Consider the following 23,616-nt stretch of genomic DNA (forward strand, 5'->3'; position numbering starts at 1 on the left):
TCGCAATTTGCGTGGCTGCCCCACCTGAACCTGTGAACGTACAGAAGGGCGCGCTGCGCTGCGCCGCGCCACACACGCTATACGCACCTGAATCTGCGCCCAGCCTCACGTACTGCACGTGGTCATCAGTACTGCACATACCTTCCTGTATCTTGAAATACTGCACTGCTTTCGGCTGCGGCCACAGTTACTTTTCTTGTAGCGTTAAAATAACGTATTAAGACTCCTGAATTTCAGAAACACACCCCTTACTCCCACCCTGGAAGGTCACAGTATCGGAAACATTTCTTCACAAATCAAGCACTAGCTGAGAATAAACGTGTATACCGCTTACGAAATGCCCTTCGTACGTCATTACTTTTATCACGGTCTATAACATCTTTCAGTGTGTGCGTGACAGCAAGAGCGGTTCATCTCAACAGATTATGGCGCTGTGTAATGCCTCGTGGCTGATACATACCAATACATATTACTACTTACATATGTGTGTGTATCGTAGAATGGAATTTTGAACATAAAACGTATTATGCTATTGTTCACCTCTTACGCTATTTTGTACATTTAGATCGGGAGATGACTCGTCAATGATCTGAAACTAGCAATCAATAAAGGAGTTTCAGCGATCCTGAACTACGATTTTTATCGACACATTTTAACACAGAAGAGCGAAAACGGTTAACTTTTATGCTGAAAGGTATACATTGCACTGGGTTGGCGCCATCTGCGGCCATAACTAACAGGGTCCACATTTCATTTGCAACTTGGAATGTAAGCTTCATGGCGCATTGGGAGAGTCTAGTTTAGTTTCAGTTGGTGGTCGATTAATAGGCTACCCATTATTATTGTTAGCCCTTTGTCACGGAGAGCAAAGATGTTTCTTCTAAAGGAGGTTTTCTATGAGTTACAGACACCTGAATGAAGCAAAAGTTCTTCCGTGACTATTAGTGGACGAAAAATTATAAAGTCATTTAGAATCAAATTACATAGAACTTCAAGATAATTCGTATAAAGAAGATGTGATGGGCAATGAAGAAACAATCCACACAGGTAACAACACTCCAAATATGCCACAAGATCTAGCAGAGTGCGTCCAGAAGAAGCTCCAAGAATATGTAAAAATGGTTCCGCCATGAAGTCTACAAAAATCAGCGAATAACTGCTGCTGGGAAAGAAATATTTTAGAATCATTCAAAAAATTTTTCGCTCTTGAAAAAGTTGTGAAAATTAGTGACCATACAATTGTATCATCTGAATGCAAAAAAATGAATCTCTTGTTACAGATTCTGGACTATATGCTGTACAGTAACGCTTACTACAATACACTGTCCTACTTGACGTAATCTGTTACCTTTGTTTGCTTTTCACATCTAAGATGTGCGTACTCATTTTGCATTTGACGATGTCTTCGTTGTGATGCTTGATTTGAAACCAACAACCTGCACAAGGAGTTTGAAAATACGCGTTACGTCCATAAAATAGCAACAAAAATGCAGAAAAAAACGAATATTGGACCTTACAGCCGATGCATTTCTCCGAAAATGGAATAAAAATACTTAGTTTTATTCGGTAAGTCGGAAAAAGACGTACTAAGGGAGTTTTTAAATGTAGCGTTCAGATAGGGATTACATGGGACTGTTAGATTTCGGTGCTGTAGCCGAAATACAGCATTCACGTAAGGTTTAGATGGAACCATTAGATTTTGGTGTTATAGGAGACAAGTCGTTAAAAGTTGAGCGCTACAAACGGTCTCGACTGAATTTATCCACAGGACGTGTGGCCTGTAATTGAAAAAGTGGCGTGCCAAAGCGTATCTTCGAAGGTTTTAGGCTTGCAGTTGAATGACCGCGACGAGAAAAATCGAGAAATTGCTGTCAAAGAGACCTTACCGACGATTGCGCCACCCACGCGGCATTCGCGAGCGGAACAGGTGTAAACAGATAATATTTTGAACAGAAATCTTATTGAGAACAGTGTTTTAGTTGGCACTAATGCCCTCTGTGATGATAACCGAAACAAACAGGACCCCTATACCGCCGGTAATTACGGAAGAATTACACTGGTTGCTTTTCAGGGATCGGATGCAGCAGACACCCATGCATTAAATACGAGGGAATTTTTATTCAGTCGAGACGTACTCCGAAGTATCCTACCTACTTCATCGGGAGTACTGTGTCAGAACTTCTCTTCTAAACATAAAGTCTGTTTTGGAAAAGATCAATTCTAAGGGAATCAGTAATTTTCTTGTCATATCTGTTCTGCCACTTAGTACCAAGCTGAATAAATTCCAGATAATGAGCTAGGTAAAAGTTGTGAGCTGCATGTTGCTGCCTTCTGACATGACTAGAACAATGAGAAAACTGTTTTGCTCTGAGGTTAAAACTGACAACATACTGATAATTAGAATACTATTCTGTACTTTGCCGCTCTTTATGTCGAATCTGACATTACTACCGGCAACAGTTTTGACATTTTTTGTGAACAAAGCTTCCACACTTCAGACAGTAGAACGTGATACGTGTCGTACAGGTAAGTACGTCGCTGGATACGCGATAGTCTGTGTGTGGGCGAGACTGGGAAGGCAACACGACTGTACTCAGCTTTAAAGATCATTTCTATAGGGCAGCAGCGGCACATTTACATTGCATGCATTAAGACAATTTCCAGCGTAAAATCAAAGAGAAATAACTGAAAGATAACTGTCATTGTGAAAAATGAAAGCAATAAATAATGAGCGTATGGCACAGGTGGCTGGGGCGGTTCGGCCGCCGCTCCGCAAGTTCTTTAAAGCCACTACGGCGACTTGCAAGTGAATGAGGACAAAATGACGATGAAAGACACACAACACCCAGTCATCTCGACGCAGAGAAAATACCTGACACTGCCGGTAATCGAACCCGGGACCCCGCGCGCAGGAAGCGAGAACGCTACCGCAAGACCACGAGCCGCGGACAACATGAAAGTGAGATTGCGACATACGAAGTTACTTACTTAACAATACAACACTCACAACCACGTACGACATTATCAGTGCCATTGCGGACAATCTCTCACACACACACACACACACACACACACACACACACACGCCCTGCTATAGGAAAGCAAATGTCCCAGAAGTGGCGGGGCAGCGGCTCTGACGTCACGTGACACTCCCCCCCTCCCCCTTTCGTAACGGCCGCAACGAACGCTGCATGCCGTGGCCTTTGTGTAGTGCTTCGTTTAAGTTTCGTATTTTATTTTTTCCAAGAAGCGAGCACGGTCAGCGCTTCCTGCTACAGAACGCTGCATTCCGAGTAAACAACTCCGTCCTCCACTTGCCTCTACGTCCGCTCAGCATTGCTGAGTAACGACACGGCTGAGATTGTAAGCCCCTGTCTCAATACCTGAGGCCCTACATTGCAGTTTAACGCGAACAATACTTTGCGCAGTCCACCTTATTTCTGGACAGTACAGAAATCACCTGCACCACGCCATACGTGTAGACGGGATACGATCGTCAAGACTCGAGCAAATTATAGGTTCAGAATGTATCCTTACAAACACTTTACTGTCATTTCCAGCATTACAAGCGTTTTTAACTCTAAATCGTCTCCGCTTGTATTTTCCAAAGTTATTTTGATTTCAGTCTTACAGAGAAGCTTATATGTAGCAAGTTTTTAACGTAATTAATTCGTATGAGCTGGCCATTCAGAACATTTTATAGATTCCATTGACTGTTGGCTGCCCTGGTATTTATCCGAGTGCTCGAACTTTTCTGTCTGCTCACTAGGGCTGCGCCAACTACGATGGCTTGAACGGTTGTTCTGCGGCAGCAGTTTTTGTAGCAACCGGTAGTTATTTTTAACAGTTCGTAATGCGCGGGCGTTATCTGGGCTGTGATTGGCTGATGCCGAACAGACTCAGCAGTCGCCATATTCGGTTTTTATACTACCGGAGCACTGGTGCCACATTTAGTGGCTTTGTATCGAAACTTACGTGCAAAGAAAAAAATCAACCGAACACTCCGTTACCTGTGCGGTTTCCCACAATGTAACAAGGCGACATATCGGTATACACACGCCTGCAAGCTGCAGTAACTTCAGGGTCAAATACCAAGTTTGATTTCTGCCGCTTCAACTTAACTACAGTGTGGGTCACCAAACACAACTGTTTACGTCATAGTAGTTTTGTTTAGTCCTATCTGGAAAGTTTCGTTCGACAAAAACTTCGTTAATAAAGCTTTGCATGAACTTATAAAAACTGCGCCATTTGTCATGTGAAGACTGCGTACTGCATCTAACTGTGAGAACAGACACGGCTGCACCTGCTATTATACTTTCTTCGAGGTTTCCTCAGTGACCTCTGCACATGTTGGGACAGTATTTGACTGCCGTGTCGGCTGCTGAGTCCTGACTGCACTGGACCGATGGAAGGGGCCGTGGGTTCTCTTCCGCTCAGAAATCCGTGCCTCGCCGTGGTGTGTAGGAATACGGGGTGCAGGAGGCCCTGCAGTATCTGTTAGGCCACACAGGACGCGCATAGGAATTTTTTTTTTGTTGCATTTTTGGTTATCATTCACTATCGTTGTTGGTCTGAGTATTTACCTTTGCTGCCATTCGTTCACACCCGATGATTAACCTTCCCGGGTTCGATTCCCGGCGGGGTCAGGGATTTTTTCTGCCTCGTGATGACGGTGTTGTGTTACGTCCTTAGGTTAGTTAGGTTTAAGTAGTTCTAAGTTCTAGGGGACTGATGACCATAGATGTTAAGTCCCATAGTGCTCATAGCCATTTGATGATTAACTGCTGATAAAGATGTCATTAATAAAAAATTAAAAATCGATTCCCTCATCCTCATTTCAAGTAAGAATTCCTCCCTAATTAATTGGTTCCACGTAAGTACATAATTAAATTGTGTACCACAAAGGAGTAATATGGCTGCGATACAAGGAGGCATATATTTATTTATGAACGTAATCGTAGATTGCTTACGGAAAGATTCCGGATAATAAAGTACACATGCATGTTCTGGCATTAAAAGTCAGTACATTGAGTGTCGGCACTGAGTGGTCAGCAGGTACCGAAGTGCTGGTACTTTCTGCGAAAGAAATATTACGCGCAGCCGTGACTAATAGTAAGGGCACCGAAGTACATGGATTGTAAACATTGTCGGGGGTGTTCTTGGAGGCAGATGATGAGTACAAATATTTTCTACGTCATTCAAAGAATTCGTAAATATAATTTGCTGAACCGATCTGGGTAAAAATTTAAAAAACATTTTTGGCATTATATAAAACCAGGAAGCGGATCTAAGCCGTAAGTTGAGTCGCTCAGTGACATTACTGCCACAGAAAGGGAAGACGACGGACAGAAGGCGAAATACAGAGCTACCATAAATCATTTGTTTCCAGAATTCTAAATTTTCCGAAACATTACATGTACAAATATGGTTCGAGCACGAATATAACGGCGGCAAACACAGTGAGTTTAAACTGTGCCTACCACCTGACATTAAGAATGCAGCGCCTTGCCAAAATGCCGACAAAGCGAGAGCAGAGTTTTCGTGTGTTGGAATTTGCGAAATATTTGATCAAATGTGGCAGCTGCAACCGCTGTGTGGGGGTGAGCGAAATTTTCGTAAGCAGTCCTAACAGCAGCCACAAGCCACGGACTCCAAATACCGGAGGAAAGTTGTGGAAGGTAATGCGTCGGTGGTTACGGTTCGAACCATACCGTCTGCATCGCGTGCAACGATTGAATGCCGCAACAGCAGACACACGGGCCGGAGGCGACTTCAGATTTGCGCCACAAGGCAGGGAGGGAGCAGTCCAAGATGGACATTCCGCCTCCATGGCGACATTGAGAGACGTCACCACAAAGACGTCCACAACGACCAAAAATAATCGGGCAGCGGGTTTCGTTAACGTACGGTGGAAGATGTGGCGAATGTTCTGATTGCATAATAAATGCCCACAGTTGTGGAATTATGACACAGACTAGTTTTTCAATGGAACTTCGTAACTTTCCTGTACCACTGTAAGGAGACTCGGGTGCTGCCAGTGTGTGTTTGCTGTTGCGGCCGTCACATCGAGCGCTCAGAACGACGACGTGGACGGCAGATATACGCAATAAACAGACTCCGGATAGACACCTGTGCACGTTGAATTTCTTCTGGACTTCAGCAGTTAAGGGCCGTGTCACATAACACACGTGTTGGCAGCGTTATCTCGTAGACTTGTTTTAATTTGTCCGTTGACCTTTCTTGAAAACAGCAATTTTTTCAATCGCTTGGTACTACTCATCGTTCCAGCGGTCTGCGATAAACAGCTTCTGTGAAGGGAGCAAGTTCTTTCTCAAAATTTGTGCAGAATCTTGAAGGTACCTCACCCAGTGCAGATGCCTTTCCACTGTTTAGTGTTTTTAGGTGGTTTTATGTTCCGCAACCACTTCACATCTGCCATTATTTCGGCGTTAGTGCGAAAACAGATGAGTTCAAATGGTTCAAATGGCTCTGAGCACTGGGACTCAACTTCTGAGGTCATCAGTCCCCTACAACTTAGAACTACTTAAACCTAACTAAGCTAAGGACATGGGACATACTTAAACCTAACTAAGCTAAGGACATGGGACAGAGTCAGGCCCGAGGCAGGACTCGAACCTGCGACCGTAGCGGTCGCGCGGTTCCAGACTGTAGCGCCTAGAACCGCTCGGCCACCCCGGCCGGCAGATTATCTTCGACCGTGAAGTAACTTCGGAAAACAGTATAAACGATTAATTCGTTATCAGAGATCCATATTTTACGAAGTACCGCGTGTACACATAGGATCCGTGCTTGAATAGAAGCATAAACCCACCAAGTTTACATTTTGCACACTACAAATCTTGTGTGAGGGACTTCTGACACGAAACACACAACAGCGGTAGTAAAGTTCGTTCCGCACCTCGCGTAGCAACACGCTGTCAGCGGCCAGCACAGAAACACTGACGCCTTCTCTTGAGCTCTGGCAGTAGGGGTGGGAAAACGCGGTCCCCTGACGGACCCCCTAAGGAGGAAGCCACCTTTTCCTATAGATGCAACGTTGCTTCGTCACTGAAGTTCAGCACGGGGGCGACATGTTAATCCTCCAGTGCTGCCTCCATTGTGGCGCGGATCTGAAGGCTCCGGCCGCAACCTTCCGCTTTTAATCGTCGTGCGAAGTGTTACCGCCGACGCATCATCTTCCCAACACTTTGCTGCTGTATTTCGAGTTCGCGGCTTGTGCCTGCTGTTGACTTATTTGGACTGCGTACAAAAATCTCGTTCACTCCCGTCCACGGTTGTAGCTGCCACATTTGTTCAAATATTTTTTGTATTCCAGCAAAGGAAAACTCTTCCGTCGCCTTGTCGACATTTAGTAAAGGCAGCGCATTCGTACAGTGGGGTGGTCGGTACAGTTTAAACTCGCCGAGTCTGAGTTTATATCCACCCATCAGTCGTATCTGTAGTTGTCATACTTTGTAAATTTAGAATTCTGGAAACGAGTGAATCATTTATGGTAGTCCTGTATTTCGCCTTCTGTTTGTCGTCTTCCGTTTCCGTACCGGTGTGGTCACTAAGCGACCGAACTCATGATTTCGATCCACTTGCTAATTTTATGTACGGCCAAAAGTTCTCTTAACTGTTAGACAGGTTGGCAATACTGTATTTACAAGTCCTTAGACTAATATAGATAATATTTGCACGCATAACCTGCTTCCAAGAATGCACGTGACAATGTTATCAAAGTACTTCTGTGCGTGTCCAATTAATCACTGCAGCGCCTAATATTTCCATTCACAGAATGTACTAGCACTTCTGCACTAACTGACCACACAGCGCCAAAACTACGTACTGACTTCAGTGCTCGTACCTATACTGCGTACATTACCATCTGCCATCTTGCCGTAAGGAATCAACGATTACGTACGTGAATGTATCGGAACTATATTACTCCTTTCCGGAACACTATTTATTAAGTACGTACATCCAATTCAACGCAATTTCGCTCCTGACTAACGTACTCTTAGACAAAGACGCAGGCATCATTAATAGGCAGCGTGTGTTTGAACTCTAAAATTAATGTCTAGAACTTCATTCAGTGCAAAGTACGAAAAATAAATACACCAATGGCTTTACTCTTCCTGCAAAATAAAGCTCAGTAGTTTATATATCATAGTGTTTTCTAGAACGTATGGTGACCTATCATTGTCGCTATTCATTGTTGTTCACGTCCTACTGACACTTAAGTTTACTTATAGTATCAGTGACGGATGGATCCTTTCTTTAGCTGAAATTTAGATTACAACATACGAAGTGCGACAGTAACTGATCCGAAGTTCTTTAAAGAGCAGATGGACCTCTACAATAGCGTAGACTTTTACACATATACATAATTTTCGTTTCCACTCACGAATGATTCTGCGTCTCGTTTATTTATTCTTCACTGAAAACATACTGAATCTGTAGTTTAGTTCACTGTTGACTTCCATCTAGAAGTGTGGTGTCCGAACACGAAGCTCCGAAGTACCAGTTTGCATGGAAAATTTTTCTCGATAATTTCACATCTCCAGAGAAAAACCGATTGTGAAGGGACTTTTCCTGAATGCGATTTTCACTCTGCAACGGAGTGTACGCTGATACGAAACTTCCTGGCAGATAATACTGTGTGCCGGACCGAGACTCGAACTCGGGACCTTTGCCTTTCGCGGGCAAGTGCTCCAACAGAAGATCGCGAGTTCGAGTCTCGGTCCGGCACACAGTTTTAATCTGCCAGGAACTTTCGATTGCGAGGATTAGAGATTTTGTACAGAAACGAATTTTCTTTTAAATGGCGGTTAACACAAGAACTGGGTGTCTTCAGTTTTAGAAACGTTCAGTCATAAATAAAGCAATTGAACAAAAGCAATGTGTTGATAGCAGACTTTCTTTTATAGAAAGTTTGGAAAAAGCATTCTTTACACCAATTGCTTCATATTCAATTAACTAATTAAACCAAACAAGCAATAAGCCTCCTAATTCAGGCGATAGCAAGGAAAGGTGTTTGTATCTTCTATCGAACCGCTTTTTCGCAATAAAGAACAGCGGTAATGGTTTATTTCCTATTGTACTTCGACGAAATACCAACAGTGTTTGTCGGTATTTTGCGTGGTAATTCAGAGTCCTCCAGGAGTTGTGTTGAACGACGAGCTGCCGACACGGTAGCTCAGCGTGCTCGGTCAGAGGGTCGGCTGCCCTCTGCAGTGAAAAACTGAGCGAGCCTGAGCGGGTGTCATCCGACGTCCGCCCCGAACAAATTCAACGAACAATACACAACAAAATGAGAAAAAAGAAAAAATTGTTAGCGTAATGGTTAAGGTGTCCGACTGTTAATCGATAAGTTCAGAGTTCAAATCTTGTTGGTTGCTTGATATTTTCTTTATTTAGAAACAATATCGAAATGTCTTACTTCATGCATTTTATTCGTTTGAATGTAATTTTTTGAAATTTCTGGTGCTCTGTCTCTTCATTATAATCAAAAGTTTTCGGTTTTTCTAATTTTTTCCTCCAATATTTCTTTTCACAGCAATTAAAAACAATGAAAAGGCACACATACAGTATTCAAGTTATCTGTTTTGATTGTATATCTTCTCTTCCGCACCCGCTGTTTTACTATTCATACTGAGGTATATTCTTTTGCGACAGTATTAAAAGTATTATTTAGAGCAGAATTTCGGCTCGTACGTTGCCGAGCTACTTGATTGTCTAACTCAATTCTTTGCTTCGCTGCTTTGAAACATCATATTCAATGTTTTCGTCGACTGATCGATGTTTTAAGTATTTGCAGTCCGTTGGGACAAACACAAATTGTTGGGGCACTGCACCTCACTGATAATATATTTTAGTTTCTATGTTTTATTACGTTCACAATTCAGTTTTGTATGCTTCGCCAACTTTGTTTTAATCAGAACGTTTTAGAAAAACGCGAAATGACTGGTATAAATAAAAGTTTTATTACAGTCGCTAAAGATGGAATATTTCCCAATTTATAAACACTGTTAATGTTATAAAGGGTGTTCATTTTAACTGGGGACATTGAAAACTCTTGAAAACGACAGAGCCAAAAGAAATCCTAATGAAAATTAGTTCCTCTCTAAAGGGGGCATCCAATTCTAACAAATTTGATCACAAATTCGTCGGATTTTGTATCATTGGATGACTTCGATGAATAGATACTTAAAAATATTGGATTCAAAGATGTACATACAAATGACGAAAGAAAGTGTTTCATGGAACGTAGTGATATCGCTGGTTCAAGGGCACAGTTTGTAACACGTATTATTGAAGTAAGAAAATCAGGGAATAAGAACATTTTTTTCTTGGACGAAACATTGGTAAACCAAAATCACACAAGAAAAGCGTGTTGGAAAATGAGTGATGGTTCGGGTGGGTTTAAAGTACCAGTTGGTGAAGGTGGACGAATAATTGTGCTTCACGCTGGTTCTGCTTCCGGAATCATTCCAGAAAGCAAATTAGTGTTACGGGCAAAAAAGAGCAATTCAGTGGATTATCAGTCCGAAATGAACTCAGAGACATTTAAATTGTGGTTTAGGAATCAGTTTTTCCGTTACTTGCCTGCAAACTCGGTGATTGTAATGGACATGCGAGTTATCACTCCGCTGTTGACAAGACACCCACAACAAGTACAAAAAAGCCGATATGTTGTGGCTTGCAAGTAAAAACATACCACATACTGCAAACCAAACTCGCGCCGAAATGATGGAATTTTAGCGCTCCATAAGCCTCGCACAAAAGTTTATGAAATCTATTGTATTGTTCAGGAACATGGACATATAGTTTTGCGTTTGCCACCGTGTCATTGTCACTACAATCTGATAGTGTTAATTTGGGCACAAGTGAAAGGGTATGCCACAGAACGAAAAGTGACATTTAAAATTGCCGATACAGAAAAAGGCTTTTGCACGAAGCACATGACAATTACTCCTTCAGCGTGGGCTGAATGTGTTCAGCATGCACAAAGGCTACAGGAGGAGGACATGGAAAGGGAAATTGTAATTGACAAGCTGCTTGAACGCATCGCCATCACTCTAAGACCTGATGATTCGGAACGCGACACTGACTACAGCGATGCAGATGACAATCGCAGCGATTGACAACAATGAAAGGTAAGGCACATACACAATAATACCTTCTTTCTTGTTTTTGTTACACAGTCGCTGTTTTACAATGGTATTGAAATATATTCCTCTTCTGCAACTGTAATAAGCGTCTTATTTAGACCAGACGCGTTTTTCTCTTTTGAAGCATCTTCAGTGGACAGTATTTTGTCTCCTCCATTGCTAAGTCACCTTTCGTAGTTTTGCGCTGCGGTAACACAATATTCAACGTTTGTGTCGGCTGATCAAAATTTATATTTGACATAGCTCAGAGCACTTCACTGATAAGTCCTAATGGTTTTGTAAGTCCAAAGTTTTGTTTAATGTATTTTGTCTACTTCCTTTTGATTGATTGAAGTGACTTAACATAAAGCCAAACGCCCGGTGTAAACAAAACTTTTATTACAGTCGCGGAAGACGGAATATTTCTCAATATTACATACGACACCTAACTGGTACTTAAATTAAGTGAGATATTGTTATACAGTAAATTTTATACGAAATTTAGGTATCTTGTCTAGATTTCATTCCCAACATTGTGGCAACTAAAATCGACCATACGGAAAGTATACGCTATGGACTTTTACCTCTGCAAACTGTTCAAAATTTTGTGCAATGGTTTACTAAATGTAATGCTGCACAATAACTGCGTTGAACATGGAAACAAAATTAAGTCATTTATGGGGGGAAGGTATCAGTCAAGAACATGTGTAAAAATCAAATTTTTGGGTCCAACATTTTTTGTGAAATCGAATGATAAGTGTGTCAAAGCAGTGGGAACACCGTGTGTCAGCACAGGCGACCAGCGCAGTGATGACAAAATCGCGCACAGCGCGGAATGCGGGGAGCACGTCTCTGTAGCAGCGGAAGGGTTAATGCGGCCGTGGTGGCTTTACTTCATAAACTGCGCGCTCCCCCTAAACGTAAGTTTGCGAACTATACTATACTATGGCGCTGTTTCTGTTGGCGCGTGCGTCGTTTGCAACTGGCAACGCAGCAATCTCCCGCGTCTGCGCGGGCATGCACGAGCCGCCAAGATAAAAGAATTGAACTACAGTTTCAACAATGTTTACTGTCGGCAATGTAGCGATAGAAAGAGAGCTTCAGTGCACTATTATTTCCACTATATTGTTTCTAGAATCAACATGACTGTTATACTGAAGGCCATTAGTAATCAATGTGTGTTGCCACTGCATATTGGAAAGCACGTTTCGTTGTAACATCAGCAGTAAAAAGTTCAACTCTATTATTTATTGTATTATTCAGAAGCCATACTGATCGTTACCGATAACTCGCGTCGTAAGTATGCGCGGGAATATTCTTCAGATCCAACGAAAATTTGAAAGCACGCGAAAAAGGGTAACTTAATAGTGAGACGCAATAAAACAGAGCAAACGAAACAAAACCGTGGACGGAACAGCCCGATCTGTACTGTAGACTTGGCCGCTGTTTCTATGTTTCGGTACAGTGTATCGATACGTGGAACTGTTTCAGTGTTTCGAAACGGCTGTGGTTCTGTGTTTCCAAACAGTGGTGTTTCATTCTGCCCTGTCTCGAACAACGGAACCAGATTCGATCTCGAGCCAGAGACAAAAACTGTATCGTTGTTTCAGAATAACGCTGTTTCCCTCCACTTAAGCGTGGAACGGACTAATTGTATAGAAACAGTGATGTTTAATTCCGCTCTGTGTCGGATGAGATTCGGGCACAGATACTGAAACACACATAGCGTATCACTTCATGAAACTCTTTCAAGAGTGTCGAAATCTTTTTCACGAACAACAGCATGAAGCTTAAGACTTCCGAAAATAAAACTTCGTTTCTAGCTGACTGCCCGATTCCGAAATGGCGGAATATCTACTTTATAAACACTAACCAAACAATAAAATAACGCACACTACTCACATTCAAAATAAAAAATGTGTGAAAATCATTCAGTTAAATTACACATCTTTTATAACATACGCTTCTCTGTTCATTTACACTAATGATATCGAAAAACGCAAGTAAGCCTACAATATATTCGATAAAAAAGGCGTGGAGTGGCAGTTTTAAGACGTATACGTAAATCAGATGTAGGTATAACTGCAAGCAAGCTGCTTGATGTATCAGTGGTGGTGTTCTGGTGAACGGGAAGGGCTGGGAAGCGGGGTGAATTTATATAGTAATGGTTCGAAACACCTTGAGGGACAAAAATTTTTCCCCTTATATATTCGAATTACGTGGCGTTATTTGTGAGTATAGTTAATGTGCCTATTCTCCACAATGATTTCCTTTGTGTGCATGGAAACTAGCTGGATGGGTTTATTACCCGTACTAACGGAATGTGGGAATCCCAGAAACGTATCCCTTCTTTCTGCAGTTTGCTCCCGCCTCCAGTTCCGTTCGTGGTGGTTCTACTGTCTTCAGCTATGGCGGTATGAAGCACTGTGGGGGATTATTTTAAGAGGATGAATCCTGAGGAAACGTTCGGCAGTGTTGTCGTTTAATTGTTCAACCTCTTGCTTAAACATACTTTTGGGACATTAGCATCCAACAGTCAATTTAAGTGAAACTCTGTCGAAACCAGTTTTTATGAATCTGGAAAGTGACGAAGCCAGTTAAACTTCCACAGCAATTGTTCAGGAATCTGCCGATTCAGTTCTGGGCAGGTGTGGTACACAGAGATGGCTGGATTTGCAATAAGAGCAGTACCTTCATCCAAACGAGCCAAAATAGACGAATAGATGTTGAGACGTGTTGTTAAAGAATAGTTGAGAGTGAAGAGTTTAGAAAAATGACTTATTTATAAATGAAAACTATTTACCCCCCAGTAGAAAAACCGTCTCCAACAGTTTACTCTCTCAAGTGTTCGACAACACCCTAACACGAGTACGAGCTGCAGTGCAAGCTACATCCTACATCTGCATTACGACTGATAGACGGACGTCTGTGAACAAACTTCATTAATGAAAACTGCAATCTTAAGTCATATTTCATATCTAGTTGTAAATTCCATAACAAGCATACAGCTGAAAACATTTCCAGTGAATTACAAAATGTGATATCAGCTTTCGGTATTACCGATAAAATTATAGCTTGCACTACAGATCTGGTGGAGGCTGTGATGATGTGCAAGTGGTGGCACGTACCTTGTCTTGCACATACACTGAATTTAACTGTGGAAATAAGCCTTGAACCAATTACTGAGACAAGAGCAAAAGTAAAGTCAGTAACGGAATTTTTCAAAATAAGTCCTCAAGCACTTGAGAAATTACACAATATTCGGAAGCAAATGGGCGTCCCTATTTTAACAACGAAACAAGATTGCCCTACGAGATGGAAGTCCTTGTATGAAATGTTTGACAGGCTTTTGAAAATCAAATAGCCTTTACACCCTCGCCATCTTCAGTGCGGATTTACAAACAAAACTGTCCAACGGTCAGGTATTTAAAAATCTTGTGAAATACTATCTCCTTTTGTGCAAGTCACAACAGAAATTAGCAGCGAAAGAAATGTAACCGTGCCAAAAGTTGTCTTATTAAGCAAACGTTTACAAAGTCACTGTCAGACCTAAAAATCAGATTAGAGCAACGAGGCCATTAATACAGGAACTGCTAAACTTGAGGATGGAATCTGTACCTGCCTGTAGGAATTATTTAAATCTTAGGCTGGATTTTATACTTCAAGGAAACATACCGATCTCTGCATTTCAGTTACCTTGAAATGTTTTAACATGTTTTCCAGTTCTATCAGGTTACATATTATGAGCTGTACCCAGCTAACTAATGTTTGATGAAAAACTGCCATATTTGACCATTGCGTTATATGCTCCAGTCTGTTATGGCAAATTTTTGATCTGTGTGGGTCAGTCACTTTGCAGGCCTGCTCTGTGAGAGAAACAATGGTAAATTTAACTGTAAGAAAAGAGTGAGTGGCACACTCATAAATGTTATTTCAGTGCGTCGCTTCCCAGAACGCTATCTCAATAAATTACATCTCATGATATGCCTTTTCAAGAGCCCATACAGATTTTCACTCATAAAACTATCAAAATTAGGAGCTACAATACAGGGAAATGAGTTTGGGGAAATCTGCAATGTCAAACATACCGACTCTGTCCTCAGCCAGTTGGAAAGTATAAAAGTCACACGACACGAAAGCAGCGCATTTGCTGCAGGAAATATAAAACTGTCAAGACACCTAAGTGAAAGTTTCATATTTTCTGCGATTTAATTAGCACTCTCACATCTCATTTGTGTTTATACGGAAATATTTATACAGTACACATTCAAGATGACATAATGTTAGGTCAGCACGACTACAAAACACAAATTGTTTCGAAACTGCGTATCGAAACATTACATTGTATTGTTTTATTTGTTTCGAAACAGGTAGGTGTTTCAGTCCGCCCACCCCTGCTGTACTCGCCTGGGACGTGGGGACTCCCCGGGGCGCCGTGCTCACGTGTCAGACGCGTGCGGGGCTGGCTGGCTGCACCGACGCCTCTTCGTGCAGAGGCTGCGCGCGTCTTGTCCAACATTAAATGGCTCTGAGCACTGGAGGGCTTAACAGCTTATTAAGTCCCCTAGAACTTAGACCTACTTAAACCTAACTAACCTAAGGACAGCACACACGTCCGTGCCCGAGGCAGGATTCGAACCTGCGACCGTAGCGGTCACGCGGTTCCAGAGTGAAGCGCCCAGAACCGCACGGCCACACCTGCCGGCGTGCCTTTACACTAGGGACGAACGGCGCCCACTAGTGAAAAATAGTGCCGATTCCAACTCATTTCGCTCCATGACATCAAAATGGGCATGGAACACTCTTCGAAATCTAACATGCGTAAAATACGTGCCGCAGCAAAATTTCTTGTTACTATAACATTGCATTTCTTTGGCTCCAGTAACTTACAACGATACTGTAGCCTGTCGGGCTAGCCTAGACCTCGGACTATGCAACAGATGACTTTTCCACCACAGCATACATTACAAAAAATAATATGGGAGCCATGAGAACATCACTGCGTTCTGTTGTGTCCGTAAGTGTGTGTGACGTCACACATCACATCATTACGCCACGAGTCAATGTCGAAGTCCGGTATCAGCAGCTGCGACCTACTCCAGACAGCCGCCTGTACTGAACATACGGGTATTTACAGAACGTACCGAGAGTTGGTGCTCTAACAGAAATGAAACACGACGGAAGTCAGGCAACTGTAGATTCCTTTTAACTGACTGAGTACTGAGTGGTTTATGACCAAACGGGCCACACAGGCGGCAGCGAAATTGTCGCCAATCGCTTTTTTCTTCGACAGAGGCGGCTGGTCTGAAGTAAAATGCACCTACTCGCCGATGTCCACTGTGGTCTGTAATTATCGTATGGCAACGCAACTTGGTAGATGTGCTAACGCGTTAATGCGATACCAGTCTGAGCTGGAAAAAATTTGTTCCAGTTTTGGATACCAGGTGCGAATCTCTCGCTGTGCAACATCTCGCCGAAGTCTCCGGTGCTCACACTGAACGAATTGTGCAAATGGCGGTTAGTAATAAAATCAAAATTCTGCCTTTCTCAACTTGTTCCCCCTTCCTGCCCACGTTCCGTTCCCAATCCATTAACTTATGGAGACATTTCCAAGTCCACTTGGTGGCAAGAATTGGAAATAATTTCTTTCCGGTGTAAATCCGTTCCCCATTGACGCATCAGTATAGCTACCGAGGTTCGCGGCCCTACGACAGCTGACGGCCCACGCCAGACCTCCGCGGCTGTCTGGACGTGAGTGTGGCCAGCCAGTGGGGGAGCCCCGCCACTCCCTGTGGGGGAGCCCCGCCACTGCCTCAGCCTCGCGTCAGGGCGCTGCCTCGCCACCGTCTCCACTGCCGGCCCAAGTACCGTGTCAAGCACCGCACTGAGGAAAGTTACGCAACTGTCACACACTTTGCCCGTGGACAAAACAGCTAAAGAATTAGAAGCACCAAGAAACACTGTACACACTCTTAAGACGTAAGTGATCTTAGTCCCCTATTACGGGCAATCGATGTGTGACTCAAAGCGTGGATTCCACACATTCGCGAGTAACTGGCGGCCTTTTTATGAAATTGTTTTTCTGCTGCGGCTACTGTTCATCCGTCAACGTCACATTTCCCCACACTTCGACACAACTAATCTCGCTACACACGAGACGTTTTGGAGAGGTCTTTTAATACGGTGTGCATCAATTGCATTGCATATTTTCTGATAGACCAGTATAAATACGAAAACCACCACACAAACTTCAACGTCAAAAGAGTGAAAGCAATTTGGAACACCGATATCGGGGTAATTATTATTCACAGAATTCGTGCGACTTTTATCAAATCATCCTGTCCCTGCGACAGGGAAGAAAACTTAACTTCGAAAACCGGTACATCAACACACCGATTGTCAAAATTGAAAATTATATAGTTGTGGTACTCAAATTTGCGTTTTGTGGCGATGTGGACTCTAACTGATACACATTTTCAGCACTGCGTCAGTAAGACGTTAGTGCCAGCCCGTAATTCCGAAACAGACTTAACGTAGATAATGGGTAAGGCTTCATGAACAGTAAGTGGCTAAACGAAGTATTTACTATAGGTTTCAGTCAAATATAATTAGCAAATCTCTCTACAAATGTTACCATTCTGACGTCATTCACTCTTCTGACGGAAAGTGACAACATAAACCTACCTCCACGTTCGATACTATTGCACTGGAAATGAGAAATTAAGTCTCTACTCTACCGTCGTCAATAGCCTGCACACAAAAATTTACACTGCACTTTAAGTCGTGTCATTTGAACCTCAAGTACAGAAGTTGGTGACAGTTCACAATCGGTAATATTCATTCTTTCGTCACTTACGATGCGACTGATGCGCAAGCACGACAAGCCACGCAGAACACGACGCGTCTCAGAGAGATCGCCGATGCGCTGCTTTGTCGGCACACCAGGCCCTCTTACCAGACAAATATTAACACGAGAACGGGCAGACGAAGCGCTGCACCGTCGTGTAGTGCAGAAAAATTGTGGTGTGTTATCGCTTCCCTTTCATTAGTAATCTCATACTAGGAGACGTGACGTCACAGAACGATAAACAACAATACGAAAGGTTTACTTCAAGAGGCACAAAACATTACGATAAATTCTCAAGAATTCGCCAACTACTAATCAAATCTCAGCCTCAGTCTAACCAGGATATTAAGCAAAGCAACAGATCGCTCGCGCATCGCAATCTCAACTTCACAGAATCGTGAAAGTAGTGAAATGAACGCGAGTGCTCCGTTTCACGGCCAGAAGCACGTCGGCAAGGCGCCACCTGTTGTGATCCGCGAGTAGATTACACAGTATTCGGAATGCCCATGCACAAAACAACTTCCGACGTCTGATTACTTTCCAGACGATTTAACGTGTGTATTACTTAATGTTAAGCCTGTAGGCGAGAAAAAGTTAGGGACGGTTTGAAATTATTCTTATCGTGTTTTCGAAGTCGCCAAAACAAAAGCCAGTTTTTCGTACGGCTAAACGTGTGACGTCATAACTGTACGACGATGTTAATTTTGCCGACACTTTGTATGGTGTGTGTGGACAGTCTGCAAACTGTTGGTAATATAGAGTCAGTTGCAATGAAGTAATAAACTAAAACGTTAAGTCTCATGCGGAAGGTGACTGCATGAGCGGCGAATATGTGTTAATTAACGTATATGTGTGTGTGTGTGTGGGGGGGGGGGTTACCGAGAAATATCTTAAGTGTTTTAAATGTCGTCCGGAGTTTATTGCAAATCGCTAACTGCCGTCATTCTGGAAGACTGGCTGAATGACGTCCGCGTATTTCAGCGCCATGAAATACGTCACCTCGAGACACGCCAAGTTACCAACTGTGATAGTTATGTTACTGTGTGGACCCCGTAATGTCAGATTATACCTCTGAATGAGTACGGTAGGACAACATTTTAGATGTTTAAAGTCGGCAAAAGTAAGCGAAATATTGAAAAACAAATTTTTGTCATCCGTGCAAACCGCTAGATAGGCAACCTGTAACCAACCTCCAGTTCCAGGCAAGCGGTCCAGTGTTACAGACAACCACGGCTGCTGGAACCAGTGGCAGAAGACGCCGTGTCGCCATAAAACTCACCCAGTCACAAGTGCCGAACTTCATGCTTTTCGAAAACTTGCGTCCTACGAACATAATAACGCGAGGTTTTCATATTAAATACCTTTGGTACGAAAATTCTGGAGAAATCTACACTGCCACATCGAAACACTAGCCGACTGAATGTGGCGGTATTTTCCATCCGTTCTACCTTATTCTTGATCAAGTTTTCACCGGTTAAAAGGCTCGAGCAAGGCGATAAATAACGAGCAATAAATTAATGAACACTCAAAGCAGTAATTTAACACCCTGTTCGCGACCCCTTTGTTCGTAGCCATCGCGATTTTTAAAAGTAAGACAATATATTAGACAAGAGCAGTTCCTTGACGTTGCCTTCGTAAGTTACGCGACAAACCACACAAAAGCGTGCAGAACATCGGCAGCGTCCGGAAATTCCAGTAGCCAGCTGGCCGCCTTACCTTTGTCAGGTCGCACGCTCCTGTCCTCTCGGCCGCTCCCTCAACAGTCAACTGTGAACTGGGCCGCACAGACAGCCGGGGCGCGCGGCTGCCCCCACCCAGCTCTGACGTCACGGGGCGGCGTTGCCAGGCAGGCGAGGGAACGGCTGCGGCAGGGCGGGCGAGGCGTCGACGTCGGTGTCGGCACCGCTGGGCAGCCTGCGTCCCATCCACGCCACAGGCCGTTCATCTCGTCCCGCGCTATACAGCTGGTAACACACGCCCCCTCCTACATGGGGCTCCCAAAACCGGGTTTCGTAAACCGATTAGCAAATACCGCTTCCTGAGAACGCAAAGATAAAAGAAGACGCTGTATTTTGGTCACGGGTTGAGGACGGGTGTGAACAGATGATTTTCCGTCGCGATTCGGAAAATCATCTGTTCACACCCGTCCTCAACCCGTGACCAAAATACAGCGTCTTCTCGATCATTTGCTACGCCGGAAGTGAAGGACGGATGTAACAAGTTGTCGTTAAAGAACGTTAAAGTGCTATCAATGTTCAATTGTATTCGTAGTTACGCATTAGCTATTCACTGTTGTTTGACAAATTTGTAGTAGATGCAACCGAGGTGGTGGCGTTAAGTTCCTATCGGACCAAACTGCTGAGCTCATCGGTCCCTAAGCTTACACACTACTTAATCCAACTTACACTAAGTTACGCCAAGGACGACACACACACACACATGCCCATGGCAGGACTCGAACCTCCGACGGGGGGAGGCGCGCAGATGCAGCCGACGCAATGTCCTCAGACTGTTAGGGACAACAGTTAGAAGTAGCCGTCAGTTGCAACACAGGGTTCGGCAGGTTCGCTTTAGTGCCCTCCATTGTCTGTTGTTTGCTGCATGTGAGGGAAACTCGTGCCCGTTAATACGAGGAGAAGAAAGTGTTCTTCCTCTAAAACCATGACAGGAGAGTTCCCTGTCGAAGTAAACCACGAGTATACGAAGGTACAATGTACGCTGTGTCGTTCAGTATTTTTCATTGAACATGGGGGACGTGTCGACAAAACGCAACACATAAAGAAAAAGAAGCGACTGATCGCCGTTACTGCGAGAATTTCTAGCAGCATAACTTTCTTTTTAAGTACGGATAAACCACAAACAGAGGAAGACTTTGGCGTATCAAGTTGAAAATGTTAGCGGTGGAAAACTTGTGTGCTTGTAGGTGAAGCGAAGGAAAACTTACGGCCACTTATGTGACACGTTTTGACAGTCGAAATGACGCACAGCCAAGAGAAGTAGCGTTCTTTGCGTTGACCTATAACAATGAAGACATGAGACGTGGAAAGAAACAATGCTTCACGGTGCCATTAAAGGAAAGTAACGGAGAGTTTTTAATCTGTAATTACATATCCCGAAAAAGTACTTTGGTTTTTCTTTTATCCCTTAGTCGTTTTTCATTTCGTTCTTTGTAGAGTCTTTTTCTGTGGGACAGTTTGACGTATCAAACTGAAATTTATGTCACATACTACAAATAGAGGAACAGAAACGTATCGCTGAGGAAGAAGTCCTGTTTGGCTTCCATACCACAAAGCACAGTTGTTCTTTCCGTTCAATGGACAGCACCACTGTTCTCGCCAGAGGGCTGTTTCAGAAGAAATTTGAATGTTCTGAGAGAAAGTAGGAGTCGATATTAGTGAACGTTTTAAAAATGCTAAGTGTGTGTCTGTCATGTTGGATGCATGACATCACGAAAGCTTAAAGTTATTACTGCGAAAGGTGTGCAGTGCAAAGTAATTTGTCTTCCGAGCACCGATGGAGAAACAGCAGGATTATTAGCCGGGATATAACCTGCATATTTTAAAAATTAAAAATATAGTTGACACGATTGTCACGTTTTGTCAGGTAATTGTGATACCACCTTTGGTGCCACAAGATGAGTGGAACAAACATTGTCTGTTCCCAACTGAACAGTGTTCTCGAGGTGAGCATGGAAGGCACCCGTTGTGCAGTCCATGTGGTACACACTGGAGATCAAGTGCAGAAATAAGTTCTTCCCACTGACACAGAAACAACAGTGAATTAATTTCTTCAGTATTGTGACATGGGTGAACTGAAATCATTCTGTGATTTCGTTGATACTGAATACAAAAAAGTTGTAGGTAGTATTAAAACTAGATTGTTGACATTGTTCAGAAGAGTTTTTAAGAGGAGTTGATATGTATGAACCTTGGAAATCTTATTTTCTATCTCAGGGTAGGTGTCCTACGTTGCTGAAACAATTTTTCGAAAACCCACAGTCACTTATTTGGCTTCATTTCACACAATGTCAGTTGAAAATGTTTTTAAATTCAATCCAAAAATTGCAAATAACCACGATTTCAGCGTGCTTAAAGGAAAAAAACCATTAACAGGAAGTTTGGTAATTTTTAAACTACAATATTTTTTTCATTTTTATTTAACTTGGGAAAGGAAGTATTTTTACTCAGTTAAAATACGAGCCTGTTATCAATTTATTTTAAGACACTCAACTGACTTATTTGGAAAAATGGAGTTCTCCACTTCAACCTCTGAAATCATTTCATTGTTCAACGCTAAAACATTCTGTTTCTTGGGCTGAATTTTTAAATTTTCTGATAATTCTGAAGACAGTAGACTGATGTGTAACATTTCAGATAGGATGTGTGAACAACATTGTGTCGCAGAAACTTGAGGAATGGGAAGCAGCTAATTTGGAAACAGGTAAGAGATAGTGTGATGTATTCCATCCCCTTAAAAGTACAGGTACTTCATGTAAAAATAGAGAGACGCTTGTGAGTTTTGCTCTTGCTGCACGAGTCACAACTGCTGTTGTGGATAGAGTATTTTCACCTCAAATTGCTAGAGATTCTGAAGACAGTGCGCGACGAAACAGACCCGTTTTATCGGCTCCGAACACGTCTTTCGGATCATAATCCGCAGTTATGTCGCACAATACTGTCTTCCGTTCTGTTGCTACAGTCTGCTGCACATCCTTAGCTTCCCCACACACTTCATTCCACACGATCTTGTGCCTAGCTCTGAAACTGTACAGCCTTCCCGTGTATGCATAAACCCGGTTTCCAAGCTCTTTGGCTCACTATGCAACGTGGGTCCAGAAAAAGGTAAGTTATTTTCCCACGCATTTACGAACCATTCCCACATTATTCCGTTAGTTTCTTCATCTCCCGTCTTCTTCGCCTTTCTTTTCATTTGCCCCCTCGCAATCATCCATTCGTCCAATATCTTCTTCTTGTTTCTTAAAGCACAGTAAATTTGTTTTTTACCGCATTTGAAACGCAGCATTATTTCGTGCACAGAGAGTTGGTCTGTCTCACTCGCCTCGATTATCTTACTGTTTTCATTAAGTGTAAGTGTTTGCGACTTGTACTTTTCCTTCGAATCATTTCATCACTTAAGGCGCTACTAGTCAAATGAAACGGACAGAACATAATGCTGTTAGTGCGTCATCAGAACAACACTCGTCTCCTTCACTGCACCGACTGCAGCAGCGTCCACAGTTGCCGGCCGGGATGGCCAAGCGGTTAAAGGCGCTACAGTCTGGAACCGCGCGGCCGCTACGGTCGCAGGTTCGAATCCTGCCTCGGGCATGGATGTGTGTGATGTCCTTAGGTTAGTTAGGTTTAAGTAGTTCTACGTTCTCGGGGACGATCTTAGAACTTAAGTCCCATAGTGCTCAGAGCCATTGGAACCATTTGAACCAGCCGTCCACAGTTGCGCCACAGTGTTCCAGCGTGCGCCTCCCCTCCCCCCCTCCTCCACCTATGCACCAATAATAATGGAAAACCAGAGACCCCGCCAAACCGAGCGCTCACGAACGAACCATTTCCTTTGATGCACCGACACTACTCGCTAACCTGTTCGTTGTTGCACAGAGCG

General features: G+C 43.2%; 1 protein-coding gene across 1 annotated transcript in view; it reads right to left on the bottom strand.

Annotated features, from left to right (window-relative positions):
- Positions 1-19,749, bottom strand: part of LOC124741120 (mucin-2-like) — a 261,502-nt gene extending 241,753 nt beyond the window's left edge. Inside the window, exon 1 of the mRNA XM_047248654.1 lies at positions 19,717-19,749. The gene's annotated coding sequence lies outside the window, so the exon portion shown is untranslated. The remainder of the gene's footprint in view (positions 1-19,716) is intronic.
- Positions 19,750-23,616: the final 3,867 nt, after the last annotated feature.

Source organism: Schistocerca piceifrons, unplaced genomic scaffold (genome assembly GCF_021461385.2).
Source record: "Schistocerca piceifrons isolate TAMUIC-IGC-003096 unplaced genomic scaffold, iqSchPice1.1 HiC_scaffold_1870, whole genome shotgun sequence".
Classification (NCBI taxonomy): domain Eukaryota; kingdom Metazoa; phylum Arthropoda; class Insecta; order Orthoptera; family Acrididae; genus Schistocerca; species Schistocerca piceifrons.